The following is an 11,424-nucleotide window of genomic DNA, read 5'->3' as shown; positions in this document are numbered from 1 at the left end:
CTAGGCCAGAATGGAGAGTACAGGTGGCGTATGCCGATCCGTCCGTATTCCCTGGGATCCTTTTGCCTGCGGAGCTCTCCTCCTCAGCTCCCCTCCAGGCCTTCTTAAGCAGGGACCTTGACCGGGTAGAGACCTCCGTTGACTCTATCCTGCTCCTCGTCTCAAGGCCAGAGTATGAGGACCGTGCATCTCCAGCAAGCTGCAGGCTCCTACACAAGGCCACTGTCAGCTGTGAAGACCACAATCAAACAACCTTGAACTTAAGATGGCTGGCTATTAAATATGTATCTACAAGTGTAACCTAAAAGTGCATCCTCCACCCTCACCCACTACATGGTTCCCCCTATCTTTGGTTCCCCCATCTCCATTATCCTGCTGGGGCAGCACCCTAGTGCATACTAGCCCCCCATAGGACAGGAGTGTGTAGTGTTGAGTGATGAGGTAGGGTCCTGACAGGTGCTCCATCCTAACCTGGGAGAGGAGATACCACACCTCTTTCACAAGATACCAGACAATGTGAACTGAGGTCTAAGATGGCAGACATACAAGAAACAGAGGCATGTTCACACTAGCAAAAAAGAAGCAAGACAAAAATATATCTCATACCCTACCATAATTATATATAAATGTAAAGCAAAGTTGCATAATAAATATAGGGTACTTAGTGAACTATTTTTGATCAAAAAAAGTATACAAGCCGTCCCACCAGCGGCAAGGTGACCCCAAATTGGGACGGTACCTATACTGCCTATATTAAAAACCTTACTGTATATCAAAGTTGAAGTAATGCATATAAAAGGGTAGACAAATAGGACCGGGTCCCAACTCCAGACCACCTAGGCCCGTGGTAAGCTACATATATACCAATCAGCTCAACAAAGGGCATGCCACACCCTTAAATTGCACAGAATGCAAACAAGTCAAAAAACCAGACAATGTGAACTGAGGTCTAAGATGGCAGACATACAAGAAACAGAGGCATGTTCACACTAGCAAAAAAGAAGCAAGACAAAAATATATCTCATACCCTACCATAATTATATATAAATGTAAAGCAAAGTTGCATAATAAATATAGGGTACTTAGTGAACTATTTTTGATCAAAAAAAGTATACAAGCCGTCCCACCAGCGGCAAGGTGACCCCAAATTGGGACGGTACCTATACTGCCTATATTAAAAACCTTACTGTATATTAAAGTTGAAGTAATGCATATAAAAGGGTAGACAAATAGGACCGGGTCCCAACTCCAGACCACCTAGGCCCGTGGTAAGCTACATATATACCAATCAGCTCAACAAAGGGCATGACACACCCTTAAATTGCACAGAATGCAAACAAGTCAAAAAACCAGACAATGTGAACTGAGGTCTAAGATGGCAGATATACAAGAAACAGAGGCATGTTCACACTAGCAAAAAAGAAGCAAGACAAAAATATATCTCATACCCTACCATAATTATATATAAATGTAAAGCAAAGTTGCATAATAAATATAGGGTACTTAGTGAACTATTTTTGATCAAAAAAAGTATACAAGCCGTCCCACCAGCGGCAAGGTGACCCCAAATTGGGACGGTACCTATACTGCCTATATTAAAAACCTTACTGTATATCAAAGTTGAAGTAATGCATATAAAAGGGTAGACAAATAGGACCGGGTCCCAACTCCAGACCACCTAGGCCCGTGGTAAGCTACATATATACCAATCAGCTCAACAAAGGGCATGCCACACCCTTAAATTGCACAGAATGCAAACAAGTCAAAAAACCAGACAATGTGAACTGAGGTCTAAGATGGCAGACATACAAGAAACAGAGGCATGTTCACACTAGCAAAAAAGAAGCAAGACAAAAATATATCTCATACCCTACCATAATTATATATAAATGTAAAGCAAAGTTGCATAATAAATATAGGGTACTTAGTGAACTATTTTTGATCAAAAAAAGTATACAAGCCGTCCCACCAGCGGCAAGGTGACCCCAAATTGGGACGGTACCTATTCTGATTGGTATATATGTAGCTTACCACGGGCCTAGGTGGTCTGGAGTTGGGACCCGGTCCTATTTGTCTACCCTTTTATATGCATTACTTCAACTTTGATATACAGTAAGGTTTTTAATATAGGCAGTATAGGTACCGTCCCAATTTGGGGTCACCTTGCCGCTGGTGGGACGGCTTGTATACTTTTTTGATCAAAAATAGTTCACTAAGTACCCTATATTTATTATGCAACTTTGCTTTACATTTATATATAATTATGGTAGGGTATGAGATATATTTTTGTCTTGCTTCTTTTTTGCTAGTGTGAACATGCCTCTGTTTCTTGTATGTCTGCCATCTTAGACCTCAGTTCACATTGTCTGGTTTTTTGACTTGTTTGCATTCTGTGCAATTTAAGGGTGTGGCATGCCCTTTGTTGAGCTGATTGGTATATATGTAGCTTACCACGGGCCTAGGTGGTCTGGAGTTGGGACCCGGTCCTATTTGTCTACCCTTTTATATGCATTACTTCAACTTTGATATACAGTAAGGTTTTTAATATAGGCAGTATAGGTACCGTCCCAATTTGGGGTCACCTTGCCGCTGGTGGGACGGCTTGTATACTTTTTTTGATCAAAAATAGTTCACTAAGTACCCTATATTTATTATGCAACTTTGCTTTACATTTATATATAATTATGGTAGGGTATGAGATATATTTTTGTCTTGCTTCTTTTTTGCTAGTGTGAACATGCCTCTGTTTCTTGTATGTCTGCCATCTTAGACCTCAGTTCACATTGTCTGGTTTTTTGACTTGTTTGCAATGTGTGCAATTTAAGGGTGTGGCATGCCCTTTGTTGAGCTGATTGGTATATATGTAGCTTACCACGGGCCTAGGTGGTCTGGAGTTGGGACCCGGTCCTATTTGTCTACCCTTTTATATGCATTACTTCAACTTTGATATACAGTAAGGTTTTTAATATAGGCAGTATAGGTACCGTCCCAATTTGGGGTCACCTTGCCGCTGGTGGGACGGCTTGTATACTTTTTTTGATCAAAAATAGTTCACTAAGTACCCTATATTTATTATGCAACTTTGCTTTACATTTATATATAATTATGGTAGGGTATGAGATATATTTTTGTCTTGCTTCTTTTTTGCTAGTGTGAACATGCCTCTGTTTCTTGTATGTCTGCCATCTTAGACCTCAGTTCACATTGTCTGGTTTTTTGACTTGTTTGCATTCTGTGCAATTTAAGGGTGTGGCATGCCCTTTGTTGAGCTGATTGGTATATATGTAGCTTACCACGGGCCTAGGTGGTCTGGAGTTGGGACCCGGTCCTATTTGTCTACCCTTTTATATGCATTACTTCAACTTTGATATACAGTAAGGTTTTTAATATAGGCAGTATAGGTACCGTCCCAATTTGGGGTCACCTTGCCGCTGGTGGGACGGCTTGTATACTTTTTTTGATCAAAAATAGTTCACTAAGTACCCTATATTTATTATGCAACTTTGCTTTACATTTATATATAATTATGGTAGGGTATGAGATATATTTTTGTCTTCCTTCTTTTTTGCTAGTGTGAACATGCCTCTGTTTCTTGTATGTCTCCCATCTTAGACCTCAGTTCACATTGTCTGGTTTTTTGACTTGTTTGCATTCTGTGCAATTTAAGGGTGTGGCATGCCCTTTGTTGAGCTGATTGGTATATATGTAGCTTACCACGGGCCTAGGTGGTCTGGAGTTGGGACCCGGTCCTATTTGTCTACCCTTTTATATGCATTACTTCAACTTTGATATACAGTAAGGTTTTTAATATAGGCAGTATAGGTACCGTCCCAATTTGGGGTCACCTTGCCGCTGGTGGGACGGCTTGTATACTTTTTTTGATCAAAAATAGTTCACTAAGTACCCTATATTTATTATGCAACTTTGCTTTACATTTATATATAATTATGGTAGGGTATGAGATATATTTTTGTCTTGCTTCTTTTTTGCTAGTGTGAACATGCCTCTGTTTCTTGTATGTCTGCCATCTTAGACCTCAGTTCACATTGTCTGGTTTTTTGACTTGTTTGCATTCTGTGCAATTTAAGGGTGTGGCATGCCCTTTGTTGAGCTGATTGGTATATATGTAGCTTACCACGGGCCTAGGTGGTCTGGAGTTGGGACCCGGTCCTATTTGTCTACCCTTTTATATGCATTACTTCAACTTTGATATACAGTAAGGTTTTTAATATAGGCAGTATAGGTACCGTCCCAATTTGGGGTCACCTTGCCGCTGGTGGGACGGCTTGTATACTTTTTTTGATCAAAAATAGTTCACTAAGTACCCTATATTTATTATGCAACTTTGCTTTACATTTATATATAATTATGGTAGGGTATGAGATATATTTTTGTCTTGCTTCTTTTTTGCTAGTGTGAACATGCCTCTGTTTCTTGTATGTCTGCCATCTTAGACCTCAGTTCACATTGTCTGGTTTTTTGACTTGTTTGCATTCTGTGCAATTTAAGGGTGTGGCATGCCCTTTGTTGAGCTGATTGGTATATATGTAGCTTACCACGGGCCTAGGTGGTCTGGAGTTGGGACCCGGTCCTATTTGTCTACCCTTTTATATGCATTACTTCAACTTTGATATACAGTAAGGTTTTTAATATAGGCAGTATAGGTACCGTCCCAATTTGGGGTCACCTTGCCGCTGGTGGGACGGCTTGTATACTTTTTTTGATCAAAAATAGTTCACTAAGTACCCTATATTTATTATGCAATTTTGCTTTACATTTATATATAATGATGGTAGGGTATGAGATATATTTTTGTCTTTTGTCTTTTGTAGGTTTTGTTTCTTTTTTGCTAGTGTGAACATGCTTCTATTTCTTGCATGTCTACCATCTTAGACCTCAGTTCACATTGCCTGGTTTTTTGTCTTGTTTGCATTCTGTGCAATTTAAGGGCGTGGCATCCCCTTTGTTGAGCTGACTGGTATATATGTAGCTTACCACGGGCCTGGGTGGTCTGGAGTTGGGACCCGGTCCTATTTGTCTACCCTTTTATATGCATTACTTCAACTTTGATATACAGTAAGGTTTTTAATATAGGCAGTATAGGTACCGTCCCAATTTAGGGTCACCTTGCCGCTGGTGGGACGGCTTGTATACTTTTTTTGATCAAAAATAGTTCACTAAGTACCCTATATTTATTATGCAATTTTGCTTTACATTTATATATAATTATGGTAGGGTATGAGATATATTTTTGTCTTGCTTCTTTTTTGCTAGTGTGAACATGCCTCTGTTTCTTGTATGTCTGCCATCTTAGACCTCAGTTCACATTGTCTGGTTTTTTGACTTGTTTGCATTCTGTGCAATTTAAGGGTGTGGCATGCCCTTTGTTGAGCTGATTGGTATATATGTAGCTTACCACGGGCCTAGGTGGTCTGGAGTTGGGACCCGGTCCTATTTGTCTACCCTTTTATATGCATTACTTCAACTTTGATATACAGTAAGGTTTTTAATATAGGCAGTATAGGTACCGTCCCAATTTAGGGTCACCTTGCCGCTGGTGGGACGGCTTGTATACTTTTTTTGATCAAAAATAGTTCACTAAGTACCCTATATTTATTATGCAACTTTGCTTTACATTTATATATAATTATGGTAGGGTATGAGATATATTTTTGTCTTGCTTCTTTTTTGCTCCTAACAGAAATTGTAGCAGAAAAGGACAAACAAATCAACATAGAAAATAGAGGTCAAGAGACCTAGCTGAACTGACGGAGTAAGGTAACAAAGCACCTGGCTAGATAAAGAGTTGAAATTACAATGAAGTCCAGCAAGGCCAGAAGGGCGGAGCAGGTTTAAATAGGCAAAAAAGGTCATGTGACAAGCAAACTAGAAAAAACCTAACAGGAGAGTTCTAACACTTATCAGTTATAATTCCCCCAGCGGCACTAAAAACACGCTCCGATAACACGCTAGCGGCAGGGAAGGCCAGGACCTCCAAGGCATACAGAGAAAGTTCATTCCAAGCGTCCAGCTTGGATACCCAATAATTAAAAGGCACAGAGGAATCACGGAGGACGCTGGTACGGTCGGCAAGGTACTCCCCCTCACCATCTTTTGAAACTTTCCACTCCTTGTGAGAGAACCCTGAGCCTCAGGGCCTGTAAATTGGGTGGGTCTCAGAAAACTGTCCCAGAACGTTGACAGTGTTCCCCTGCCTCTGCTGGATTGGAGTTGCGTCTCGCTCGCCTGTACGCCTTGGTTGGGCAACCAACTGTGACCTCTGCCGATAGCGTGTTCAGATGGGAATTTTTTTTTTAACAGTTCTGCAGCAAGAGCCTTCTGGTACTGCCCCATTTTTGTAGACCTCTCCACCTCAGGAATAAGAGAGTGAAAGTTCTCCTTGTAGCGGGGGTCTAAAAGTGTCACCAACCAGTAATGACTGTCACCCAACATTTTGACAACGCGAGGGTCACGGTTAAGGCAGCGTAACATAAAGTCAGCCATGCGTGCCAGACTGGTAACGGGCAAGACTTCCGTGTGCTCACCAAGATCACGACTGACCATGCTCTCCTCCTCCTCCCCGTCCTCAGGCCACCCATGCTAAACCGATGATATGACAGTTGTACAGGTACTACCGTCTAAAGAACATGATACCAGCTCCTGTTTTTCTTCCTCCTCCTCCTCTCCCTCATGGTCCCCCAATGCACATTGGGATGAGATGAGGCTGGGCTGTGTTTAATAGCCCGCTACGGCTTCTTGATCCATCTCATCATACTCTGGCTGCAATGCCTCCTCTTTAATTCTCTGCAGAGTGCGTTGCAAAAGACAGACAAGTGGGATGCTGACGCTAATGATGGCATCATCGCCACTCACCATCTTGGTGGACTCCTCAAAGTTTGTCAGGATGGTACATATGTCAGACATCCAGGTCCACTCCTGAGGTCTTATGTGTGGAGTCTGACCTGAATATCGACGGCCTTGTTGCAGCTGGTACTCTACAACTGCTCTCTTCTGCTCACAAATCCTTTGCAACATGTGGAGGGTAGAGTTCCAACGTGTAGGGACATCACACACAAGTCGGTGTGACGGAAGCTGCAAACGCTGTTGCAACACAGCAAGGGCGGCGGAAGCTGTAGCCGACTTCTGAAAATGAGCTGACAGGCGGTGTACTTAGACGAGCAGATCTGGCAACTCGGGGTACGATTTAAGAAACCGCTGAACCACGAGCTTAAGCACATGACCCAGGCATGGTACGTGTGTGATCTCGCCTCAGAGCCGCCACCAGGTTACGGCCATTGTCACACACGACCATGCCTGGATGTAGGTTCAGCGGTCTCAGTCACAGATCTGCCTGCTCTTTCACAGCTGTCCACAACTGTGAGGTTTATCACCTAAGTTTATGAGTTTCAGCACAGCCTGTTGCTGCTTGGCGGAGGCAGTACGGCAGTGCTTCCAGCTTGTAACTGATGCGGTGATATCTGAGATGGAGGGTGAACATGAGGAAGATGATCATCAGGAGCTGTACACTGTGGGGGCAACTCTGACTGACATAGGCCGCGCAATCCTCGGTGTGGGGAGGATGTGTTCCGTCCCAAGGTCCGACTGGTTCCCGGCTTCCACTATGTTTACCCAGTGTGCCGTCAGAGAGATGTACCGTCCCTGGCCACAAGCTCTTGTCCACGTGTCCGTTGTCAGGTGGACTCTCCCAGTAACTGCGTTGTTGAGGGCACGGCAGATGTTTTGGGACACATGCTTGTGTAGTGCGGGGATGGCACACCGGGCAAAATAGTGTCGGCTGAGGACCGAGCACCGAGGGACGGCCACCGCCACAAGGTTGCGGAAGGATTCCGTCTCCACCAGCCTAAAAGGCAGCATTTCCAACGCAAGCAGTCGTGAAATGTGCGAATTTAGGACTGTGGCCTGTGGGGCGTTGGCTGCGAATTTGCGCTTTCGTTCAAAGGTCTGGGATAAGGACAATTGAACTTTGACGTGGACGTTGATGCTGTTTCTTGAGAAACTGCCTTAACAAGTGAAGACTGAGAGGAGGGGGAATCTTTGCATGCAGTATGGACAGGGGATTGCCTTGCACGCACAACAGGGGGTTCTCTTACACGCACAACGGCGGAAAAAGCAGTGGTGACACCCGCTGACACTGGTCGTGTACCCTGGGGTTCGCCCCACAAAGTCGGGTGCTTTGCTGACATGTGCCTGATTATGTTGGTGGTGGTCAGGCTGGTACTTTTGTCACCCCTGCTGGCACTGGCATGGCAGGTGGTACAAATGGCCTTTTTGGGGTTATCAGCAGAGTCTTTAAAAAAATTCCAGACTCTGGAAGACCTACCGGTTGTACTGGCAACGTCCCTCGTGTTGGTGTTACGGGGAACGGTTGCCCGCCTTCTGTGTGCAGCCACCACACTGCTTCTTCCTGTCTGTTGGGGTGCTCTGCCTCCCTCCCCGTGTGCTGCTCGCCTCGCTCTGCGTGTCCTCCTGCCACCTTGGGTCAGTTACTAGATCATCCACCACGTCGTCCTCTTCCACTTCCGCACCACGATCCTCCTCCTCACTTCGTGGCAATTGTGTCTCGTCATCGTCCACCTCTTGTGACAAATTGCGCCAGCGTCGCCTTCCTGTGGCCATGGCTGTTCAAATATTTGGGCATCGCTACATGGGATCTCCTCTTCCACCACTTCTAGCGGAGAAAAAAAGAGCATTTAGATGAAAAAAAAAAAAAAGGATTTTTCCTGGCCCCCGAGACCTGGAGCTAAGTCTAGCAATTTGAGCAGCAGGAGCACACAGGACTGTAATGCAGCGTTTGCTGGTATAACCACTGCGTTTCCTATACAGCCTGCCTGCCTGCCTGCCTGATATCTGGGATGGATATTAGTCCTGAGGACGGTTTGTTTGATCTGGCAGCTTTTACAGACCCTACACTAACTATTTCGCAGTATATATCTCTCCCTAAATCAGCAGTACTTTCCCTACACTGTGTGATCCCGGGCGACTGAGTCCAAGATGGCGGCGCCCGGTTTTAAATACTCGAGGTGACGCTGGGCGGCCAGCCAATCACTGTAATGCCCACAAACAACATGGCTGCGGCATTACAGTGACTGGCTGGCAATCCCTGCATGTTCATTGGCTCTGTAAAGAGCGCCAAACATGCAGGGCGGAGACCCGAGCTCCCGCCCGAGTAACCCGGAAATGCTCGGTGCTCGCCGAACATCCCGAGTAGTGAGATGCTCGGGCGAGTAACGAGCAGTGTCGAGCATGCTCGCTCAACACTAGTAATGACGTCTATTAGGCTGTGTGCACACATTAAGCTTTTGGTTTCTCCATCTCTTGTCTGGAAAATGCTGTAAATAGGTGAAGTTTTTCCCCACTCATCAGTGTGGGTGAAATCTGCAGCAAAAACGCTGACAGAATTGACATCCTGCAGAATTATATCTTCACCAAACCTGCAAGTCACAAACAAGTAACATGTGCAGGAGACGTCAGGATTCTCAGTCACTTTCCTGGCATCGGGAAACCCTTTAGGTTTTGTGACAAATCTGCACAGAAAAAAGGTGACAAAATCTGAAATGTGTGCACTTGTGTCCTTACAAAGTAAATCAACATGCAAAGTAACTGCAAGGAATCTCTCAAAAGGAGTTTGTTACCCCAAAATGGAAATTCAGCTACTTAATCATTTACATTAAGGCTATGTGCCCACAATGCAGAAATGAAGCAGAAAATTTCTGCAGCATTTCTGCATCTCCCTGGCAGAAAAAACGCATGCGGATTGTACATGCGTTTTTCCAGCGTAATACATGTGGATTCACATGCGTTTCCGCATGCGGATTGACAAGCGCTTTCAAAGCGATTTTAGCATCACTTGGAAAGTGCTTGACAACTAGGTCACACTATATAAATCCATGCAAACAGCATGGATTTATATAGTGTGACCTTTAGAGTGGTTAAAAATAAAAAAATAAACCTTGATACTTACTTTCGATGGCCCGGCGTGTGTTGCTGCGCTCCTTCCTGGCTGCCAGCTGATCGCGGGACACTGCACTGAAAGACCTGCTGTCACATGACTGTGACGTCAGCGCAGGTCCTTCAGTCTGCTGGCAAGCACAGGGAAGGAGACCGGGGGCTGTCGGTAGGTGAATATAATCTTTATTTTTTATTTTATTCTTTTTTTTACAGTTTCTATGGTACATGGGTGTGGATGAGAGTCTTCTCTTCTCCACACTCGGGCACCATCCACACATTACAACGCGCCAATTAAGCATGTACAGAAGCAGTCTTGCAGAATTGGCGCGTTCTAATGCAAGTCAATGGCGGCGAAAACGCAGCGCTTCCGCAAAATTAATGGCCATGCTGCGGATTTTTGAGAGCAGCATAAACGCTGCAGAAAAATCCGCAGCATGGGCATTGAAAGTGCGGAATTGCATAGGGGACCATGGCAGAAGGCTTACCATGCGTTTCCCAAGCGTTTACGCTGCGGAAAATTCCGCAGCAAAAACGCTTGAAAAACACATCGTGGGTACACAGCCTAAATTCACTTTTAATCCTTATGCAACTAATGGCACTTTGTTGCACCCCTGGTATGGTCAATGGCCAAGGGGATCAGGTATTAGTCTTAGTGCCCCCAGCAGAAAGTAAGCTCATGGCCAAGTGGCAAGGGCCATATGAAGTCCGGGAAAAGGTTGGGGAGATAAATTAGAGAGTATATCAACCTGGGAAGAGAAAACCCAAACAGCTATATCACGTAAATTTGCTATAAGCAAGGAAAGACTGGGAATGTATGATTACGGATGCGACTCCGGTCGTATCGTCTGGGGACCCTCCGACAATGGCCAGGGGAGAGGTAAATATAAGTGACACACTCTCTAAACAGAAGCGACGGGAGACTCAGAAATTGGTGCTGCGGAATACGGACGTAATTTTCAGAAATGCTTGGCCGAACATCTGTGATCCAACATAACATTGTCACAGAGGCCCAGACACAAGCCATCGCAGCTGAGGAAAAACAAATGCTCCAGCTAGGAGTTATCGAGGAGTCCAGGAGGGAGCGGGCTAGCCCCATTGTAACTGGTTCTGAAGCTGGACGGATCGTTATGATTTTGTAACGACTTCTGAAAATGTAATAAAGTGTTGAAATTTGACCTTTATTCAATGTCCTGGGTGGACGAGCTGATTGAGAGACTGGGGCAGGCCCAGTACTTCACCACGGGTTACTGGCAGGTGCCTCGGACAGAGTCAGCCTTCATAACGCCGGAGGGTCTCTATCACTAGGTCGTCTTGCCTTTTGGGTTACATGCAGCCTCGGCCATGTTCCAGAGGCTGATGGACATAGTGTTAGAGCCTTATCAGAAGTATGTATCGGTGTATTTGGATGATATTACCTTTAGTACCAAGTGGCATACCAACTTGTCCCAGGTACAA

This window comes from Phyllobates terribilis, unplaced genomic scaffold (genome assembly GCF_046119375.1).
Source record: "Phyllobates terribilis strain yellow unplaced genomic scaffold, ASM4611937v1 Scaffold_71__1_contigs__length_7168151, whole genome shotgun sequence".
In the NCBI taxonomy this organism is placed as follows: Eukaryota; Metazoa; Chordata; class Amphibia; order Anura; family Dendrobatidae; genus Phyllobates; species Phyllobates terribilis.
This window is presented reverse-complemented; position numbering follows the sequence as displayed.